The 21,507-nt window shown below is 37.5% G+C and overlaps 1 protein-coding gene and 1 long non-coding RNA gene across 2 annotated transcripts in view; one reads left to right on the top strand and one right to left on the bottom strand.

The window, feature by feature from the left end:
* The window catches only part of LOC129770295 (high affinity cAMP-specific and IBMX-insensitive 3',5'-cyclic phosphodiesterase 8), a 495,796-nt gene that overhangs the window by 226,202 nt on the left and 248,087 nt on the right, over positions 1-21,507 (bottom strand). The gene's annotated exons all lie outside the window — the stretch shown is intronic.
* Positions 5,111-5,956, top strand: LOC129770296 (uncharacterized). The gene is made up of 3 exons (XR_008742087.1): positions 5,111-5,245; positions 5,655-5,851; positions 5,918-5,956. It is a non-coding gene; the product is annotated as an uncharacterized LOC129770296 (long non-coding RNA).

Below are 21,507 nucleotides of genomic sequence, written 5' to 3'. Positions count from 1 at the left end.
CAGAACCACTATATCGGTTTGACATGGAATGGCTGTATATACAGTGCGTTTCATAACTATAGAACCACTCATTTTTTCTGAGTTTCCAGAGACATGTAAGAAGCCGGTTGAATTGAAGTATATAGTGTAGGATATTACAACTATCTTCACTTAAAAAACTGGACATTTGTTGTGTTCAGGCTCGAAACATTCAAAAAACAAAAATTCCAGTGACCTTTTCATCAACACCAATGAACTGATTGAGAACTAAAGATGACCAACAAATAGTAAATTTATTGTAATTCATGTGAAAATGACGTTAATTTGGTAAAGGAATGAGAGTTTACCATCTGGTTCTATAGTTATGAAGCACTGGAATTTTTGTTTTTTGAATGTTTCGCGCCTGAACACAACAATAAAGTTCAAATGGCCAGTCTTTTAAGTGAAGATAGTTGTTATGTCCTACACTATATGCTTCAATTCAACCGGCTTCTTACATGTCTCAATGCACGCACTGCGCTGAGTATTTAACGCGAACGCTATCCCGACGGTCTTTTTCGCGTTTGACACACATGTATAGTTGTTCCCCAAGCACCGTTATTCCACATTTCTTAACCTCTTGAACGACAATTCATTTTCAGTCTGCACTGCTCTGGCAGATGATTTATACAAATTACATTCTAACGGTAACTAGAAGCATGCATGTGAAAGGTTATGTAAAGTTTGAGCGCCTCCAGTATCACTGAAGATTTCGGTTTGAAATCCTTTTTAAATATTCCTCTAACTAACCGAATCAGCCCTTCAGCACCTGTGATCTTGATGTGACAGAAAACTTGTTCACGATAAACTCGCTCTGTTATTATGTCTTGTCCCTCAAATCAAATCCTCCCAACGGTTTGCGTGGGAATTGGCTGCGGTTCTCCATTCATACCCCGGAGACGTTACTTCGTGTGAACTTCGAGAGATAAAACAAGCTCAACCAACAACGCGACGATACGACACCCACTGAAAGTACAAACCGTTGCATAATTAAAGGAGATTTTTCGTTCGGTTCCGAAGAGAAAACATACTGCTCGAAAATGGTTGGGCGCAAAAACGTGAAAGATAAATTTCAAAGTTTGTCGAAGCAGAAAAAACGGTATGGAAATTGGAGAATGATTTCAATTATATTTGACAATAAATCAACCGTGGGAGGACCTACGGTTTCATCGATATCCCTGTCTCACACCACCCCGTAGGATTCAACAGCACTTGTTAAACTTGTTAAAGTCCCAACGCTTTGTCACTCTTCTCAGAGACGAGTTGGACCTCGCAATCCCAGCTTCACTCTTGACAGTGAGTGGTCGTGAAGAAAATAGAATTAAGTCCAATTTTGTTCTCAGCTCCGTAACAAATCGGTGATGAAAGTTGAATTAAATTTGTCCTTTCTTGCGTCCCATTCCCGGAGTCATATTCAGTTCGGAATTGGCGGTGACAATCGCGCACACCGGTTTTTTGTCTTTCTTTACAAAAAGCGAGCAGAAGCTGCCGCTTGACGGCGATTTCTGGCTGCTGGAGATAGCAGAAGTGATCCCCACTAAATGACCGTCAGCGATGCGCGGTAGCGCGGCCTAGGGTGGTATTCGGGTGGTTGCTTTGAGTTGACGGTGTGATGAATTCTTACATCATCGTGAGAATCTTACAACCACGGTCTTGGAAAACTTTCGACCAAACAAACAAGAAACTAATTAGTGCTGATGTGATTCTAATCTACCGCTCTTTTGGGGTGCAGCGCTCAGAACTATAGCTCTATTCTTCCAGTGTAGATAAACTTTTACCCTCTTTGCCGATTGTGCACTGTTTTGGGGCACTATTAGAGGTTTCCTCTTCACCCTGACTCATCTGTTCTCAGTTACCGCTGTGGTGCTGACAGCTAAATGAATTACATCAAACGAATAACTGCTGGTTTTATTTGTCCTTATAAAAGCACTCACTCTCCACAACATCGCTATCACAGTAGGGGGGTGTGCACATTGCTATATGTTGTTCGCTTCTCAGAAATGCGCTCTTTTCAGCATAACCGTTTCCTGGTAGATCGACATTCTAGAGCTGCAGTGGTATGATTTGAATGGGAGAGAATGGAACTAGGGAACCTGTGATGATGATGCGTTGTGAACCATATAGAAGCAACGAAACAGTGGATGCATTCCAAGTGCACCCCGGTGAGAGGCGTTGCTCCGGAAACCGGAATACGACCATATCAAAAGCATTTTAGTGATGCACACTCCACTGGTTGATATAAGTGTGAGAGGTAGAGTATGCCAAAAAGGTTTATCCATCCCTAATCACATCATCAATTCTCTTCAAATGGCAATTCAAAATAACAAAGAAGGGTTTTTCAAAAATATTTTGTCATGTGATGAAAATTTGATATGAAGGCAAATTCTTTCACTCGGTGTGATCAAGTACGCTCTACAGAAAAATTATAGAGGGTTGTGTCTAAAACACGAATGCGCTTGTTGACGTAGGTCCACGATATTATTTTATTCAATTCACTAGTTCACAACATCGGATATTATTTTAGAATTCTTAGAAATTTAAGAAATAACTGTTATTTTTTTGTACAATCAGTTAATGATAACTGATTGTTCTCCCTTGCAGGAACAATACAAGCTGATCATATGTTGCAATTTGTTTCTTTATGTCAATGCACTGAAAATTTATCTCGAACTCTATTCCTGTGCCTTTTTTTTCTATTACGGTGAATTGAAAATTTAAATCCACTATTTATTTATACCCTAGCATAAATTTAACCTTCCCGTTCTGTTTTGTTCTGTTTATGTTTTTAAAGGTACTTCAATTCAAAGATCTTTCGTCTCTCTTTCTCGTTATTTCCCTTCCTTGTTCATATTATCGCGGCTGTATAAGTAGGACTACACATTCGTTCTATTTAATTCAATTGTTTATCATTTCGGATATTATTTATAAATGCAAAAAAAAATTCATAAATCACTCTTCATTAGAAATTTTCGGTGAGCCTCAAAAGGCTAAGTCACTTGACTTTGTAGAAGCAGTTCTAGAAGCAGCGATTCTTTCTTGCCTTTGCGAGAACAATACATGAACTGGTCATATATCATGATTTGTTTTTTTTTTCAATGCACGCATTATGTATACATCGCACTGAGTATTCATCGCGCTTTACACATTCCACATTCCTTAACCACTTCACTATATTTTTGGCTCCCCATAAAAAAAAACAACAACAAAAAATGGAAACATTTGCAAGTATAAAGTGTCGCACTGTTATTTAATGTCCCCCAGTGGAATCACATCTCTAGCCATCTTCGGTGGATCGAAATTCAACCAGCACCAAACAAGCGTTCCACAGAGAACGCACAAGGTAACACACAGATGCATCGATGAAAATGAAATATCGTCAGAATGACCGTTCCTCGAATTCTCGGTCAAAAATGTTAGCAAAGCTAGGAGATTGTTGCATCGTCACGACACGACTTCATATACACACACACACACCCATAACCATGGTGCACTCTTCTCAAAATAAACTCTTTTGTTGGTATTATTGGCCTCAAAGAGACGATTAATTGGTGAGGTTCAGTTGCAATTGTATTGCGTAGAAGCCATCCTTGGAAGAGGCGACTGTTTTGCGACTGGAACACGAAACTAAATCAGACATAGCATTCCAGAATCATTCCCCCTGTGAGCTGGCGATGACTTTTCCCTACATAATGTGGCGTAAAACATTATGATTACGCCAGCTTTGTTATTGCTCGGATCGATGTGTCGATTGCAATGCCAGATGCACAACGAGTGAAATATTCTGGTGGGAGTTCATAACAACAATTAAGTAGACATCCCAAAGACATTCTGAGCCAGAAATATTTTTAAATTTTTTTTCTAGTTTCCATAGTGTACTACCCCCTTAACGAAAGACGTCAACAAATTTTGCCGCAATCGAAAATTGTCAGTAAACAACCTTGACGACCTTGTGAAATACAAATTATGAATGAAAATTAACTATTTCGTATCGAATATATATTATGTGTAAAAAAGAAACACGTTTTTTCTGTGAAAAAAAATTTAATGAAAAATTTATTTGATGATGTTTTTATATTATAATGTTTTTGTAGTTTGTTTGTAGTTTTTGTAGAAATTTGTTTTTTTTTTTGTTTCGTACATGAATTTATTCCGCTAGATTTTTTGTTCGTACATGAAAACTACTCACACACTTACAAATTTATGAATTTCGCTGATGTAAATCCGTTTTTACGTCTATTTTTTTTACTCACAAAATAGTGCTCGGAGGAAAAACGAACTAGAATGTTGTCGACTACTGATGGATTCATTACAAAAAGTGCGTCAATTCGGTCCATCAAAGATTTCGATGTTCCTCCAGGCAATCATTTTTTATAAAATTGTTCAAAAGATTCATGTTTCTCAATCAGTACTGCTGAATTCCTCAATCAAATGGATGTGCGCATTAAGAATATAGAATAACAGCTACGGACCAACAACATTTCATTGATAAATTTTTGCGAAAAGTTCCCTCGAGTTTTAACAGAGCCATGTCGGATTTGCTGTTAGGTGATAAACAGCGAGTTAATTGGAATATTGAGAAGTTGGGGAAATCTCGCTAAAACCGACACTCTAAGAATTTTCACATATTTCCAGGACCTTCCAGGTTTCTTCGTCTTCAAATCGTTACAGAACCTCTATCAAGTTCTACATAAACTTTTCTACAGAATCTATTGATCATTTATTGACTTGAACTCGTATTTTTATGATACGTAATAAGATTGCAAAGATTTTGAATGATAAAAAAAAACAAATCTCACTATAAATAAAGGCTAAAAAAATTCGTGTCCAAAAGCGCGGTGTAAATAAACAGAGAGGATGCAGTGAGCAGTGATTGCTGCGATGACAAAATGTGCACGAGAACGGTGCGGTCGTGCGGTCGTAAACACTGAGAGAAGCTTTCCCTCAACTCTATAGAGCAAGTATTCGCGTCATCGAAGGTACGGAGTCGCCACCTATGAAAGTTTCGCGTGTGAGTGAAAAATATGTAAACAAACCGTTGCATATTTTCTCTGTAATTAATATACTGATTTTTCGAAAACTTATACCGCGTTTATCTTACAATTAGTGGAAATTGTTGAAAAATAGTTTTTCTTAGCTGTTTCGATGCTCCGAACCAAGATTTATTGTCATTTAGTAGTGAAAAAAAAGCCGTTGAAGTACACCCTCTGTCAATCTACCTGCGAGAGAGGTAAACCGAATTAAGGAAATTTGATATAAAAATATGCTCCCTTGGCCGAGTGGTTAGCGTCATAACTAACATGCCGGGTGTTCGGGTTCGATTCCCGTTCTGGTCGGGGGAATTTTTCGTCAAAGAAATTTCCTCCGACTTGCACTGTGATCACGCGTATTCTAGAGCTTGCCACTCAGAATGCATTCAAGGCGTGTTATTTGGCATAGAAATCTCAACTAAGTACTAATAAAAATGACGCAAGTAATACTACGTTGAGACGGCGAAGTTCCTCTAGGAACGTTAGTGCCATTGAAGAAGAAGAAGAAGATATAAAAATATCCGCTTAGTGTTCATAAAATACCTAAAATACAAAGATCTGGCTTCTATTCAATCAGTGCTCTAATATTTTTCAAAATATTTCCCTTAGAACGTGTGAAATATGGACGTCAAAAGCTGCGCAAATTGCCCGGAGAACATGCAAGTCGGACGAAATTTGCTTGAAGCTGACTCCGAACAATCTGCAAAATTCAAAAGCCGTATTGTTTGTGTCGTCCCCGGATGTAAGCAGAGATATCGCCCCGGAATTTCTTTTCATGCCTTCCCTCCGAAAACGGACAAATCGCGGTATCTAGACTGGATCCAACGACTACGGCTAAAGATAGAACCTAAAAAAACCTCCCGTATTTGTAGCCTCCATTTCACCGTGTCGAACTTCTACTCTCCAAGTATGAAGTGTAATACACGCCTTGAAGCAATAATATTATAATTTTTTTATTATTATTTTACTTTTTATAGCAACAAGCCGTGTCACTGATCGCTTAATTCTTAGGCCATCAGCAGTTCCCGACTTGAATTTGCCACAACCTCCCATCAGCGAAGCCAGGAAAAGACTTATTGAGGGCCGTGCTGAACGTGCTGCAAACCGTGCAAAAGTAGGGGCAGCGATGGACCAGAGACATGATACACCAAACCTTTCAGATCTTGCCATCGATGCTGAATGTGCAGATCATCCCGAAGTCTGTGTTCCTACAGTAAAGAAAGCAGTTCAGGTAGACACTACGGATTTGGATAAACTTAAAGTCAAGCGTATCTCAGCGATCTCCTTTTGAAGCGATGACGATCTTGTATCATGGACTGGACTTAAATCAAGAGAAATGCTCGAATCTATTGTCAAAGCAGTGACTCTCGTGAAGCAGTATCGTCAAAAGCCTAAATCTACAGTGAAGCTAGAAGAGGAAATACTGATTGTTCTCATAAAACTGAAAACCAACCTATCCTTTCGATGCATATCGGTGCTATTCCGTCTGCACAGCTAAACCGTTTCAACATGCTTTCAGAGGATTTTGCCTTTCATGAGTGCTGCTCTAAAGCCGCTCATTTATTGGCCATCGGAAGAACAGATTAAGAGAAATATTCCCTTTTACTTTAAGCCTGACTTCGAGGATGAGGTAGCAGTGTTGGACTGCACGGAAATTGCCATTATGAAACCAAAATGCCTTCATTGCAGGATAAATACATACTCCCATTACAAATCTCGTGAGACGGCGAAGTATTTGGTGTCGGTAACACCGGGAGGCAGTATTTTTTACATAAGTTCCGGCTATGGGGGTAAAACCTCTGATAAGCAAATCGTAATCGAAGAAAATATCCTTGATCGCGTTAATCCTGGTCAAGCGATGATGAATGATAAGGGTTTTATGATTGGAGAAGAATGTAAGCAAAAAAATATCAAGCTGGTTATGCCTCCGTTCCTTACAGGACCTCATAAGCAACTAAGCAAGATCGATGCAACTCAGAACATTTCAATAGCCGCTGCCAGAGTGCACGTTGAACGTGCTATTCAAAGGATCAGGATTTTTTCGTTTTTGAATTCCAAGGTTGTATCAGTTCTTGCCAGTTCCCAGTTCTTGCCAGTTCTCGATGATCTAATGGTCATTGCATGCGGAGTAATTAATTTGTCTAATCCCATACAAATAAGCAAATAAGAGATCGAAGTTTTGGCAGGAGTACCCCCGCTTACTCTTCGGTTCACAGAATTATCCTACAGATTTTTCATCCGTTGCAAGATCATGAATCCATTGGTGATTGATAACTTCGAAAATCTACTCCAACTGACTCCTCAGTCAAGTTTTATGTCTTTATACCATGAGTACCTTACCCACGACGTGCACCCTTCACCAGGCATCTCCAACCAAGTTTGCTTCCCTTACTTCTGCAATTCCTCTGTCATTTTTGATCTGTCCATGCGACAAAAAATCCATGGAATCCCAGATCACCTACGCTCCGATTCTATTCCGCCGGTATTTTCGGCAGAATATGGGAAAGTTGGATCTGATAAAATGTTCTTTACTGACGGTTCATGCATAAACGGGTCCACTGGCTTCGGCATCTTGAATGAAAATTCCAGTGCCTCTTTCAAATTCAAATATCCTTGTGCCGTGTATGTCGCTGAACTGGGTGCGATATATTACGCATTAGGGATCATTGAAACATTGCCCATCGACCACTATTTTATTTTTTCAGACAGTCTCAGCTCAATAGAGGCAATCCGCTCAATGAAAGTTGATAAACGCTCATCTTATTTCCTAACAAGAATAAGACAACTATTGAGTGTTTTGGTCGAAAAATTATTCACGATTACCTTAGCATGAGTTCCCTCTCATTGCTCGATTCCGGGGAATGAGAAAGCGGACTCGCTAGCTAAGGTGGGCGCTTTAGAAGGCACACTTTTTGGAAGGCTTATAATGAATTTTTCTACATTCCTCGTCAGTATACGCTCGTAAGTTGGCAGCGCATGTGGAGTGGTGATGAGTTCGGTCGTTGGTTACACACGATTATCCCTAAGGTCTCGACGAGTGCATGGTTCAAGGGATTGAATGTAGGTCGTGATTTCATTCGCGTGATATCTCGGCTTATGTCCAATCACTACAACCTAAACGCGCATCTCTATCGCATTGGGCTCGCAGCAAACAATCTTTGTGATTGTTGCGATGGCTACCACGACATCGAGCATGTTGTCTGGTCGTGTATCCGGTTCCATGCTGCTCGCTCTCAGCTCTCTAGAGCACTGAGAGTACAAGGCAGACAATCGGATATCCCCGTCCGGGATATCTTAGGTAACCGTGATCCTGATCTTCTGCTTCATCTATACCTGTTCCTCAGAAACGTCGATGTCAACGTTTAATGATGTTTCCTTCGTTGTGTCCCCGTTTCATATCCCTCCTATCCGATCGATAAACTTTTACGCGGCAATACATACACACACTCTTTACAGATGCACGGGCCGAAGGTTGTGCAGTACACTGATCATTCAACAAGAGCCAAAGGTTGTACCGCTCATGACAACTCTACACGAGCTGATGATTGCGCCGGCTAGTGACCATTCTATCCTGGATTCCTCGAGTCGAGAAAGACGCACCACGCTAGATATGGGGTACAGACTAGGGGGGCGTTACTGACCAACTGCGAGTAATCGGTTACATATTACTAACATAGTTGTAAGACAAAAATTGTCAAAATATTGGACTCCCGGCCCCGTCAGGCTAACGCCACATGTGCCTTAATAAAATATATATTTTGGAAAAAAAAAACAACTTTATTCATGTTTTAAAAATTAATTTGTCAAAGAGTACAAATACTTTAGATAAGCATTAAAATAAACCTCCTTCAGAGTGTTTAGCACTGTTGTTATAAAATCATGATCGTATTCAACCGTTATTATGTGGCACTGATCATCAAATTCCGAATAAATCACCAAATCCGCCATCTTACACTTAAGAATAAACATATTAAATTGCACTTGACAAAAATACTGATGATTCCTACGAAGTTGCATTGTATTTGCAGTGAAATACGGTAAGTTCTTCACTACATCACCAATGGTTGATGATTTTCCTGCCAGAGGACATTTAATCTCCACGATTTTACTATCATCTAGAATCAACCCATCCGGAGAGCAACCAATCCATGGCGCGTATGGTGGTATTACCAATCCACATCTTGTGACTGTTTTGTTAGTAATGTACGAGTATTTACACAAAGCTTTAGATTCACAGCTTCGGCCGTGCTCCACTGCAGGGGTGTGTAATTCATTAGGCAAAATTAGTCGCGAAACCTTCCGTCTCCAATCTTTAGATTTGGTCGATTCCGTTTTATAGTATGTAAACAACTGATACGCGTTAGATGCTGTTATTCTCAAACTTCGCTCTTCTTTCCAATCATCTGAATCCTGATGGAGTGTACGTAGGCATATTTCAATACTTTCACGAGAGGAAACACATACCTTGAGTTCATAAAATGCACTCAAATCTTGCTCCAAAGGCCCAGTGAAATATTTATAATGGAGTTCAACTTCCGAATCAAATACTCTCTCTAATAAGGTTTTCAACTCCGCTGAGTGAACGTCTTCATGGTATGACACGAGGGACCCGAGGGAATCCGAAGAAAGTTTTCGATCGGATATTTCGTGCCTCAAAAACACATCCACGGTTTCTGGTTTTGTGATTTTATTATGTTCCTGTGTTGCTCTTATGCATGGTCTGCCGAGTATTTCAAATCCCACAGAACTTTCAGGAAAAACTGCAGAAAAACAAAAATAATATAATAATAAATTTGTCACAATTAAAAAACTAGCTGTGTGTGGACATCATCCACCCTACAAATGGAGCGATTACTGTAGATGCCATAAAAACAAAGTTTTTAAGATTACCTACCATCTACAAGATGTTGCAAAATCTGTGAGTTTTCCTCCTCGCCAGTCGCTATGTACTGGAAACTTCCCTTCTTTTTTGGTGTTTCTTCAATGGTAGAATCGTTTAAGATACTGGCATCCAGTGGGATGGTACCTCCCAGCCATTTTTTGCAGAAGCAAAGATCTTTTATTCGGGTGGCTATATACAAGTCCGAAGCGGTTTTCGCAGCAATTTTTCCTCACTTTTGCTTCAGGTCAGTCACGGTCAGTAAAGGAAGCACCGGATTCCTGCACAATAGACATGTTAAGAATATATTTTTTTTTAAATAAATAGGCCTTTACTAAAGTGTTTCTTCCCTGAAACTACCTTTTTTAAACAAGTCGTTTATTAGTAGCCTCTTGATGAGTTCAAAGTAATTCCTTAAGCACAGAGGCGAATTAATTACTTATGATTCAAAACTCGTTATTGCTCATTTTGCACCAAGTTGGACTGTTTCGGCCTTTTCCATAAGTGCGAAAATACGAATAAAAGTGCGCTCTAACATCGAATCATGTTGGTGTCTTCAGCGCACCTATTCTTCGATTGATAACGAATAAGTGCGCTGACGACAGCAAATCGATTTGATCCAACAAGGTCGCACTTTTATTCACATTTTTGCACTTTTGAAAAAGTGTGAAACAGTCCAACGTGGTGCAAAATGTGCAATAATAAAGAAATAAAATAAAACATACTTAAGCAAATGATACAAAACAGCCATGACGTGTTTGCACTTCCCTTTGCCAGCTTTGAAGGAACACGAAAACAACCATTTGGAGAAGGAGATTTTCGTACGAATTTTTATTGTATGGGGTTCCGAGCTTGGAGATGATGACTGGAGGCAGGACGAGAAAATACTGAAGCCTTCATCGTGAACTTCTTCAACACCAACTATTAAAAGATGTCCAGCTTTGAATACTCTTTCGCCTTCGACGACTAAATGTCTTCCACACGCAGCGTAATCGAACACATCCGCAAACTCTACAGCCACGTAGCAGGTTTCATTTTCTCCGACTGATGGCTCCTGATAATGCATGAAACAAGGTCACAGAAAAACACTTATAAGTTAAATTCAGCTTAAGCTACGCCAAAGTTTTTTTCACTGCATAAGGAAAACTCATTTTCCAACCGTTTGGAAGATAAATTTTGCACACAATTATTAATTTTTATTAAAATTTAGTATCCTGAAAGTTTATTTACTTTTTCACAAGTAAAGACAGTGTCCTTTGGATGCGGTAAGAAAACGTTTTCCCCTGCAGTAAATTTATGTGATTTAACTAAATTAGCATCCTAGAGGATAGTTCTTTCGATACATACTCACCATTACGAAAATTTCTGCAAAAAACGTTGAAACGGTGCGTTTAAAAATCATATTCTTTTTGCAATTCTTTGTTGACATTCGCTTCACGCACACAAGCTGTCAAATTCAGCTTCGTAGTCGCGAATTAGCACCTTCGACGCCCCGTCACCCAGATATGGGTGACACTTTCCTCGCTCAAATTGAGTAGGATTTTTGGAAGGAATTTGATAGAATAGGCACCTAAATGTAACTATAAGATATGAAGAAAAATAATCAAATCATAACCATAATATTATACTGTTTATACTATACTTTTTATTATTTTATAGTACGGATGGTTTGTATTGCAGTTTTTTGCAAAACCCTTATACTATGACTTTGGCATGTGTTATTGTCATCAATTCGTCTTCAATTGAAAACAAACATTGCTGATCATGTTTAAGTTATCTATAAACTAAGTTTGATCTTCATTTAATGATTTAATCGCAAGTTGGGCTCTGCAAGAAACTCAAAAACGTCGCGTTGGGCGTCGAACGTGTTAATTGGTCGCCGTTGACATCAATGTTTTTGATATATTAAAATTTAAAGTCCCTTTTCAAATATTGTTTTTTTATGAGCCCCACAGGAAACTAAAGTTCAGAGGGGTGAACTTTAAAATCATCCGATTCCATTTTTACATTTTATCAGCATGTAAAAATGGATTATCTAAAGCGTTACATAGCCGTTTTTCGATATCTCATTTTTTCGATTTTTTATGAGCTTCTAAACAGCGATTTTTCATAAAAAATTACCATTTTTAACAAAAATAGACGTCGTTTTGGCAATTTTTCAATTTTTCGAAAACCTCTATGAAACGCTTTATGTATTGTCCTAAAAAATATTTATTGGAATTCGTTCTGAGACACCCCGTTGCTTCAGAACCGATACCACCAGCAAGGTACCAATTTCAAATCATCAAACTGTCCACAGCGTAATAATCATAATTCGTACAGTAAAAAAATCAAAAATACATTTTCAAATATAGCTTAAACAGTAACCAAAATACTCGAACACTTCATTTTATTCCCAACATCCGAAAAAAAATCACGAAAATTAATTATTTTTCGACCTTCCTGACAGGGGTCCCCCCTTAAGTTAACAAAAACCTCTAAAATTTGAGAGTCTGCTTACAATAATTTACTTCATTTTCATAATGTCCTTATTTTAGTATTCCCTTGTCAAGGTTTACGTGTTTTTTCCCGCTCCATTGAAGCTGCAAATTTAGGTTGGTTGGTGGTGATGATATTGCTGCTGTTGTTGCAAAAACTGAGGAAGATGTGAGTAATGAGTCTGTTCGAGGGATGCTACCATTGCAAAACCCGCAGTGGTGGACTACCATGTCTGATATATGGGTTGAATCACTTTGGTTAGTACGGTCATGATCGGCCATCTTTGCCATTGGTTATAACACTTAATGAAAAAAATCGCTACTCCCTCACGAAGCAATCGATGATACCATCCTGGGGCAAGAACCAGTGAGGGAACTTGTTCTCCAGCATAGATAGGTCTCTTTAAATCCGCTTTCCATATTTTGCGGAAACCAGACGTTTTCGTATCATACGGCAGTGTAGTTTAATTGTTCTCTGCATCGTCATGTTCCGTGAGAGATGGGAAAATTTAACCTGCAGCCATTTGATCAATAAGCTAATCTGCGAAAAATTTCTCAAGCCAAACCGAATTTACCTCAACCAGCTTCTTGGCGACAACCAGCAGTGGCGACGAGAAGCGACTAGTTTTGGCAGCACAACACCTGCCGTGTAGACCGCTTAAAATATCCCAGTAAGATTTACCCTTCTGGTTCTGCATTGAGGATGAAAATTGAAACGGTGACAGACATATATTTTCTTCGCGGTTGCCAGCAATGACAATCGTTAAACTTACCAACACCGTATAGTAAAATGTATCAATCGTTGGTAGGGATGTGTATTGCATATTACCAACCTGTTTTATCAACTTGCTAAATCTACCTATGGTCATATTGAAAGTCTACTATACTCTAGTGTATTGCTTGTGAACTTTTTAAAAATCCGACCAGAAACGATTGGAACGTATATTTCTATTTTTTCAAGTTTCAGTGATGTTCTCTTACTACCAGTACTTCGCATTAAAATATTCAAACGCTTCTGCTTTATAATGTACAGAACTCCAAATGTCTTAGGCAACTTAGGCGAAATCATTGAAAAATTCGGGTTTTTGTCGTTTTCGAATGTTGAGACCAAAGAGACAGTTAGTATCATGAATGAGACTTTTCTTTAAAAAAAAATGCCAAAAATAGTATTTATTTTATCAGATTCTCTTGCAATTGCGCCGCAGCGTTACAAGTTGCAGAAAACATAACACGAAACAAGACTCATGATATATCAATCTGAAGACAATTGTGAATTATTCCTGAATTATTCTTAAAGGCGGTGAAAAAAGGCGGTTATGATTCTTTGCACTTTTTTCTAGAGAAAATATTCCGTTTAAGATGGAGATATTTTGAATTTAAATACATGAATTACTGCAGTTTGAAATTGATGCTATGTAATGTCTGTCTGTCTGTCTGATTCTTATAGACTCGGAAACTACTGAACCGATCGACATGAAAATTGGTATGTAGGGGTTTTTGGGGCCGGGGAAGGTTTTCGTGATATTTTGAGACCCCTCCCCCTCTCTAAGGGGGGGCTGCCATACAAATGAAACACAAATTTCTGCATTACTCGGAAATTAACCAAGCAAACGAAACCAAAGTTGGCATGTGAAAGTTTTAGGGTGCAATAAATGTTTCTATGATGGTTAGACAGTCCTTCCCCCACTCAAAGGGGGGGCTGCCATACAAATGAAACACACATTTCTGCATTACTCGAGAATTAATCAAGCAAATGAAACCAAATTTGGCATGTGGAGGTTTTAGGATGCAATAAATGTTTCTATGGTGATAAGATACTCCTTCCCCCTCTCTTAGAGGGGGCTGCCGTACAAATGAAACACAAATTTCTGCATTACTCGAGAATTAATCAAGCAAATGAAACCAAATTTGGCATTTGGAGGTTTTAGGATGCAATAAATGTTTCTATGGTGTTAAGATACTTCTTCCCCCTCTCTTAGAGGGGGCTGCCGTACAAATGAAACACAACTTTTTGCATTACCCGAGAATTAATCAAGCAAATTAAACCAAATTAGGCATATGGAATTTTTAGGGTGCAATGAATGTTTCTATGGTGGTTAGATACCCCTCCCCCCTCTCTTAGGGGTGGCTGCCATACAAATAAAACACAAATTTCTGCATTACTCGAGAATTAATCAAGTAAATGGGCGGGACGAAGTTTGCCGGGTTAGCTAGTAGCAGATAAAGATCGCAATAGAGTCTGCAGAATGTTAGAAACTCAGTTTAAAATCGTAGTCGAAAAAACAACTAAAAGAGCAAAAATTGGAAGCAGAGTTGAAGAAAAGAGACATAGTGACATTTGGAGGAAAAAGCAAACATCAAAGAAAAGAAAAGATAAAAAATTGCGAGAATCTATATAAAGCAAAGCTATTCCAATGACTATGCGGGAAGCTTATAAAATAAGAAACCGGGCCGCTAATTAGTAGATAAAGAATGAATAAAAACATCAATTGAAAAATTTAAAATTTTGGAGGGGTTCTGAAACACAACTCAAATATTTTAGTGTTGTACTTGACTGGATCTACAAAATGAGCCTCATCCCGGGTGTAAAATCACTGTCGCACAGTGTAATTCTGTGTTGGGAGAATTCGAACATTTAGAAATAAGAATATAGAATATTGAATATAAAGCCGCCTCAGATGCATACCAAATCGGAACGTTGACCAAGAATAATCCTGTGGTTCTGGTGAAACTTGGTTACGCAAATCATTACGATGCGTGGGTTCTACAGAATTTGACCAAAACAACATTTAATAGATTGCATCTCGGTCTGCGATACGCTTCAAAATACAGTAAAACTTGTTTTTGAGCGTTTTTAATGCGATTTTTGTACCAAAAATCCCGTGCAATTTTTTTAGTGCGGTATTTGAAAAAAATTAGCTATCGGTCATTTTATTTTATTTTCTATCTTTGATATGTGTTTCATCTTTCTACATAGGGACTGTGTCAGCTAATTCCCGTTCTCATGTTTTGTTTTGTTTGTTTTAAGTTGTCAGTAAGAGCTTATTGAAAGGAGCAAAGAGTTGATTTCAAGATCTGCATAAGTGAGTAGGCCGCTTATTAAGGGGGTATTCTAGTGTAGAGACACGAATTTCGGACGTTTTTCGAGCTCCGTAAAAATAAAACAAAGAATATTTTTACTATTTACTATCCTAAAAAAAAAGATTTTTTTCAAATTTCAAGAATAGAATACTGCCTTAAAGTGAAAAAAGGAAATCGAATGATGATCACGAATGGAATCATTAGGATTTTAATTGTGTAGCGAACACTATTTTTTGAAGCTACTCGTGAAGTTTAGTACAATTTTTATTTGTGCGATCCCTATCCCCCGCACAAAAACAGGTTTGCCTGTACAATGAAAAAGCTGTTTTGAAGTAAATCGTGACGGGTGATGAAAATGAATCATTTACAACAGTGTTGAGCCGCTAAAAACTTTTGGTAAGCAAAAAAATTTGCTAACCTCAAAGCCGATCTTTTCCGAAGAAAGTCATACTCTGTGACCAGTGTTGCCACACGTACAGATTTATATGGAAAGGTTCAGATTTTTTTTGTAATTTTTGGTACAGATTCTGTACGGTACAGGGTACAGATTTTTCTGCGTGTGAAATTTCTTACATTTGAACAAAGCAACATAAAGCTACGTGGCAACTTTTACACCACAGTTATGCCTGCAGTATCATAAAAGAATTTACAACGCAATAATTCAACTTCCGCCTTGCGCTTGATAAAAATCGATTGCCCAGAACTATTGGATATAGTCGTAGTGATAATTAAAAAATAGTCGTCAAATTTACATGTCATTCTCTGGCTTTGTGTGCTAGTTATGCATGTGTGAAAATCCCTGACTATCTTGAGCATTTATTGAGGGACATATATACCTATATTAGGGTGCCAATGAAAATGGTCATCCCGAATTTCTAAAGGTTACTCCATAAAAAATGTTCATCACCTCGATAAAACACCCTATGCAAAATATCAGCTCAATCGGACTTAAGGAAGTTTGAGTTTTTTGAAAATCGAAAAATCACCCAAAGGGAGAGTAAGGAAATCGGAGTTTTCGAAAAGAATTTTTTGATGCCAAATATCTTGAAATTGCATGAAACGTCGAGATCTAGTGTCATCTCGAAATTTTTTTTGTCAAAAATCGACACTCTGGGTTTTTTTTTCGGAATACGAAACGAAAAGTATGGTTTTGGGTGCCAATAAAAATAGTTATCTCGATTTTTCGTTCGGAACTTGCTACAAATTAAATCGATCCAGAACCAGAACGATCCCGAACCAAAGTCCATAATTAGTCAATGCATCTTTCTATCTTCTTGACCACACTACAAATTAGTTTGGAGTTTCGCTAGGAAGTACTATTCCATAAGCTGAACTAACCGGCTATTGCATCTTCAGATTATTTTTGGATCAGCCTCAGGTCTTTGCAAAATTCTCTTAAGGGCAAAAACTTCGATTCGATGGACAGCGTAGAAAATACCGTGAACAGTTTTCGATGTAAAAGCGAACACATTCTGGGAGGATGGAATTTTTAAGTTACACGAAAGATGGCAAATGATTGGGCATTTATCTGTACATAAAAACGATGCTTTCGTTTTCTCATAAATCGTCACGAATCTTCCGGAAAACCCAATATGAGCTATCCTGATTTCTTCCTGATTTTTATTTTCATTCTTCCTGAGTTTTGAAAAATATAGTTGGCAACCCTGGTGTGCACTGACTGAATAATTCGATGTTTTCCGCATTTCTGAAGAAGTCTCTTCGAGTATGTCAATAAACTTCACTGGGATGTCACCCCATTTTCGGAATGAGCTTTTCATCTTCCTTTCTACGCAATGAGTACTATGGATCATTTGCTTCGCTTCTTAGATGCGAATAAATACAGAATTTGCCCACTCTCACTCCCACTCGAACATTAATTAGCAAATTGAATCGAAAGACACAGCCTATACTCCAGCTGTTCGGTCGCTGCTGGTAGTGTACCGGTCGTAAGGCAGGAGATAACTAGTGGGTAAAGAGCAAAGTTATGTAAATAAATAATAAAATATTTTTATCAGTTCACAGGTAAACATTTTCTGCGTCATTCAGCGTACAACTGATTTTATCTCGAACCGACTGATAGTGTTGTGGTGTGAGGTGCGTTAAAGCGGGCAGTTAAATAATTCATTCCTCTTCGCGATGGAAATGGGAAATATGATTGCCCGAAAGGGGAGGAACAGAATTTAGTGGAACGTCCAGAAGTTGAACATTTTTGTTGAGACGGAATTTGCATTCTACATATGCAAATGCAACTCGTTTATATTCGCTATCGTGTTTTGCGCAACATCAGCAAGAAAGAAAAAAAAACTATAACAACCGTTCTCGGAACGATAGACGTCACCAGGATTATTGCATACCTGAAATCATCCCACCGCCGCTCGCCTGGTTTCCCGCCCCCGCTGGAAACATAAGGAAATTACCGGCCCAAATCGTGTGCTGACGTAGAACCATTTAGTTGATTTGTTTGTACTACACAACGCTACAATGCAGCTGATGATGATGGTGATGGTGGTGGGAAGGGTGTTGATGTACACTAAAGGCGATCATTTGGAGCAATTCAGACGACTGTAAAATCCGGTATGGCTGTGGCAAGCGCTAATTGCCAGTTAACACGCGCTTCGCGCGAATTGTTGATACACTTGTTTTCTATCATTCGACGAAGGCCACCACACAAAGGCCAATGAAAAAAAAAAATGAGCGGGAAAATGTATATAAATTCTCAGTGCTTCTGTTTCGATTGCGGATAATTTGCGACCCATATCGGTCGAGATTCGACGCTGCCGACGGTGGAAACGGTGTCGATTAAACGGCGCTTGCCACTTGCAGCGGTTTTGTTTTCGATTGGGAACGGAAAAAAATTGTATTCCTTCGATCTGTTCTCTGTATTTTAACTAGATAGCTTTTTAGAAAATGGCGAATATTTTTAGAATAAACTGTTAGTTGTAGGTGAAAAGTCCTTGGTTGTACACAATAATAAGATCAGGTAAGAAAAATATCAAAACTCAACCCAAAAATTCACAAAGAATAATTATCTATGATTTTTTATGTAATGTCAACAAACCGTAAGGTTAAATCGAATAGTTTGATGAGATTCCGTTCCATGCCAAACCGATATAGTGGCTCTCAGATTTTCGGGAAAAGTGGTAACAGTTTCGAATGATTATTGCTCAATCATTTCCAGACGGATTTACTAGTTATTTGAATCAATCGATTTGGGCACTCTCTAGCGGTTTATTACATTGATGAAAATTATATATTTTATGAAACTAACTGTCGAACAATTGGAAAGTGTCTACATGAAAATTCTGCGTTCTGATTGGTCGAGCACAAGCAGTCTGTGCTTTCTCAGTTGCTCATGAAATACGAATATGGTTCGGTGCAATGAGCTATGCGTTCGGCTTAACTTTCTGCAGCGTTAAATCTCACTTTTTGATAGGTCAAATCTGCGCTCCCTACGATTCGCCGTCCAAAAGGTGTAAGCTGCGATCAATCTGCCGTGAGGCTAGTATATAAACCGTGTGCCGCGATTCCAGTATGACTCTAGACAGCGAGCAGTGTACCGTTCTGAATCATATCTCGGACGCTTAACTTATTGGGGCACGGTGGTATTAAAAATGTCCCACCTTTTTGACGCGTAATAACGCATGGTGGGACATTTTTTGTCCCACCTAGAAATATTAGAACAGCTACGCGCTCATATTTTTTTTCGGAACCTTTTTATTTAAACTAGTTGGCAAAACCATTAGCAAATATCAGAAATATATTTGATTGGGTTGGCAAAGTTTATCATTATATGACAAGTTCATCAATTGTCGAAACCCAAAATTTTTAGTAGTGCAGCTTTATTTAGTGATTTAGTGGTTTTTAATTTATTATTTAAGTTTATAGTGAAAACTATAATTTTAGTTTTAAAATATGTATTTTTGCACCCTTCTGATTCAAGATGAACAAAAATAACCTGGATTTTGAAGAAATACCATCAGATGACAATTCTATAATTGATTCTGAATCTGACGAGGAAGAATTGCTTACCCCAATGAAAAAACGAATTCGACTACTTTCTACTTCGGATGAATCTGAAAGTAGTGAAATAGAATAAAATACACCAGTTCACAATAGAAAAAAATTGCCGAAAAGTCTCCAAAATGGCGTTATAACGGAAACACAACACCAGTGGGATCATTTACTTCAAATGTTGGGCCGACTCAAGATATTGCACACCTGCAAGATCCACCACCTTATGACGTGATCTGCCAATTTATAACTGACGAAATTATTGACTCCATCATTTTTCAAACCAATCTATATGCAGAACAACAAAAAAATAGATACACTCCAACAAATGAACAAGAAATTCACGCATTTATTGGTATAAATTTTATAATGGGATATCTTATTAACGCAATGAATACATATATCAATTAATAACTGTAAATCATTTAGGTTGGCTTCTAAGTCACATTCATATATTCATATATATATATATATATATATATATATATATATATATATATATATATATATATATATATATATATATATATATATATACATATATATATATATATATATATATATATATATATATATATATATATATATATATATATATATATATATATATATATATATATATAGAAGGTTAATGTGCTGAAGGCTTTGTTGCACAAGCATTGATAAATAAAAATATATCCAAATCACTAGCAGTCGAAATAAGTAAATCTAAACCAAGGGTTCTAATTAGGAAATTAGAAGAAAAGATTCAAAGCATCAACCGATACATTCCAGTCGTAGATGATGTGCGCTATGCAGTCAAAAAAAACATGAGGTTCGCATATTATGGTCTTGTACTGTATGCAAAGTACCGCTGTGCTTTGGTAAAAATATGTGTTTTAATAAATACCATTCATGAGCATGCTCATTTAGCATCCTACTCATGTTGCACGGTGGGACTATTAGAGTCCCACCTTATAACAAATAACACAAATGAAATATTTATATATTTTTGTATTTTTATATCATTGTATATCTTTATCAATAAAAACACACCAATTTATTTCAATTTTGAATGGTATAAAATTTCTGTGCAACATGGGTATTTTTATTTTCTCTTTGTCTCTTTGCCTCAAAGGGTTAAGGCATATGATGCGGAAAACAGATCTAAACTTTATGCACAGGTATTATTTGGTTGATATTTTTAATAAATTAGTTCAATATGCTTTTAAGCTCTCTATTTTGGTACCTATTTAATTGAAAACATAAAAAATCATCGAATAAAATGTTTTTTTCAAATGAAGCGAATAAGAATCAAACTTCGAACACTATATATAAAAAAATCAAATTCGGACAGATTGAATTAAAATTTCAGACACTCTGTTTGCAAAACGGTTTCTTGTGGTTTTAAGCACAATTTAGATTTTTGTACAATTACTAATACTAGAAAATGATCAAACATCCGAAAATAACAACGACTTGGCCTGTCTAAAAGAGTGCTGCAACCTTCCATGTACACACAAACGTCTTAAAAATTGTCTACAACCATTGATGACTGGTTAAATTGTAATAGAACATTAACCAATTGATTTTTGAACTGGCTTGAAATAATGTTCAAAAATCTCTTTTATGATATTTTCTATTTTATCCAAATGCTTGTCGTTTATAAAAGAAAATTTTGGTTTTTGATTCATCCCCTTAAAGTTAGAAAACACCTTTCTCACATGAAAAAAATAAATTTATTCAGATTCTCTCAGAAGGTGATAGAAGGTGAAATTTGTTATTCCGTTTAAGATAAAGATATTTTGAATTTAAATACATGAATTACTGCAGTTTGAAATTGATGCTACCGGTGAAAACCGTTGAAACAACTAATAGCAGATAAAGATCTCAATAGAGTCTGCAGCATGTTAGAAACTCAGTTTAAAATCGTAGTCGAAAAAACAACTAAAAGAGCAAAAATTGGAAGCAGAGTTGAAGAAAAGAGACATAGTGACATTTGGAGGAAAAAGCAAACATCAAAGAAAAGAAAAGA

This window comes from Toxorhynchites rutilus, chromosome 2, assembly GCF_029784135.1.
Source record: "Toxorhynchites rutilus septentrionalis strain SRP chromosome 2, ASM2978413v1, whole genome shotgun sequence".
Classification (NCBI taxonomy): domain Eukaryota; kingdom Metazoa; phylum Arthropoda; class Insecta; order Diptera; family Culicidae; genus Toxorhynchites; species Toxorhynchites rutilus.
This window is presented reverse-complemented; position numbering and strand designations above follow the sequence as displayed.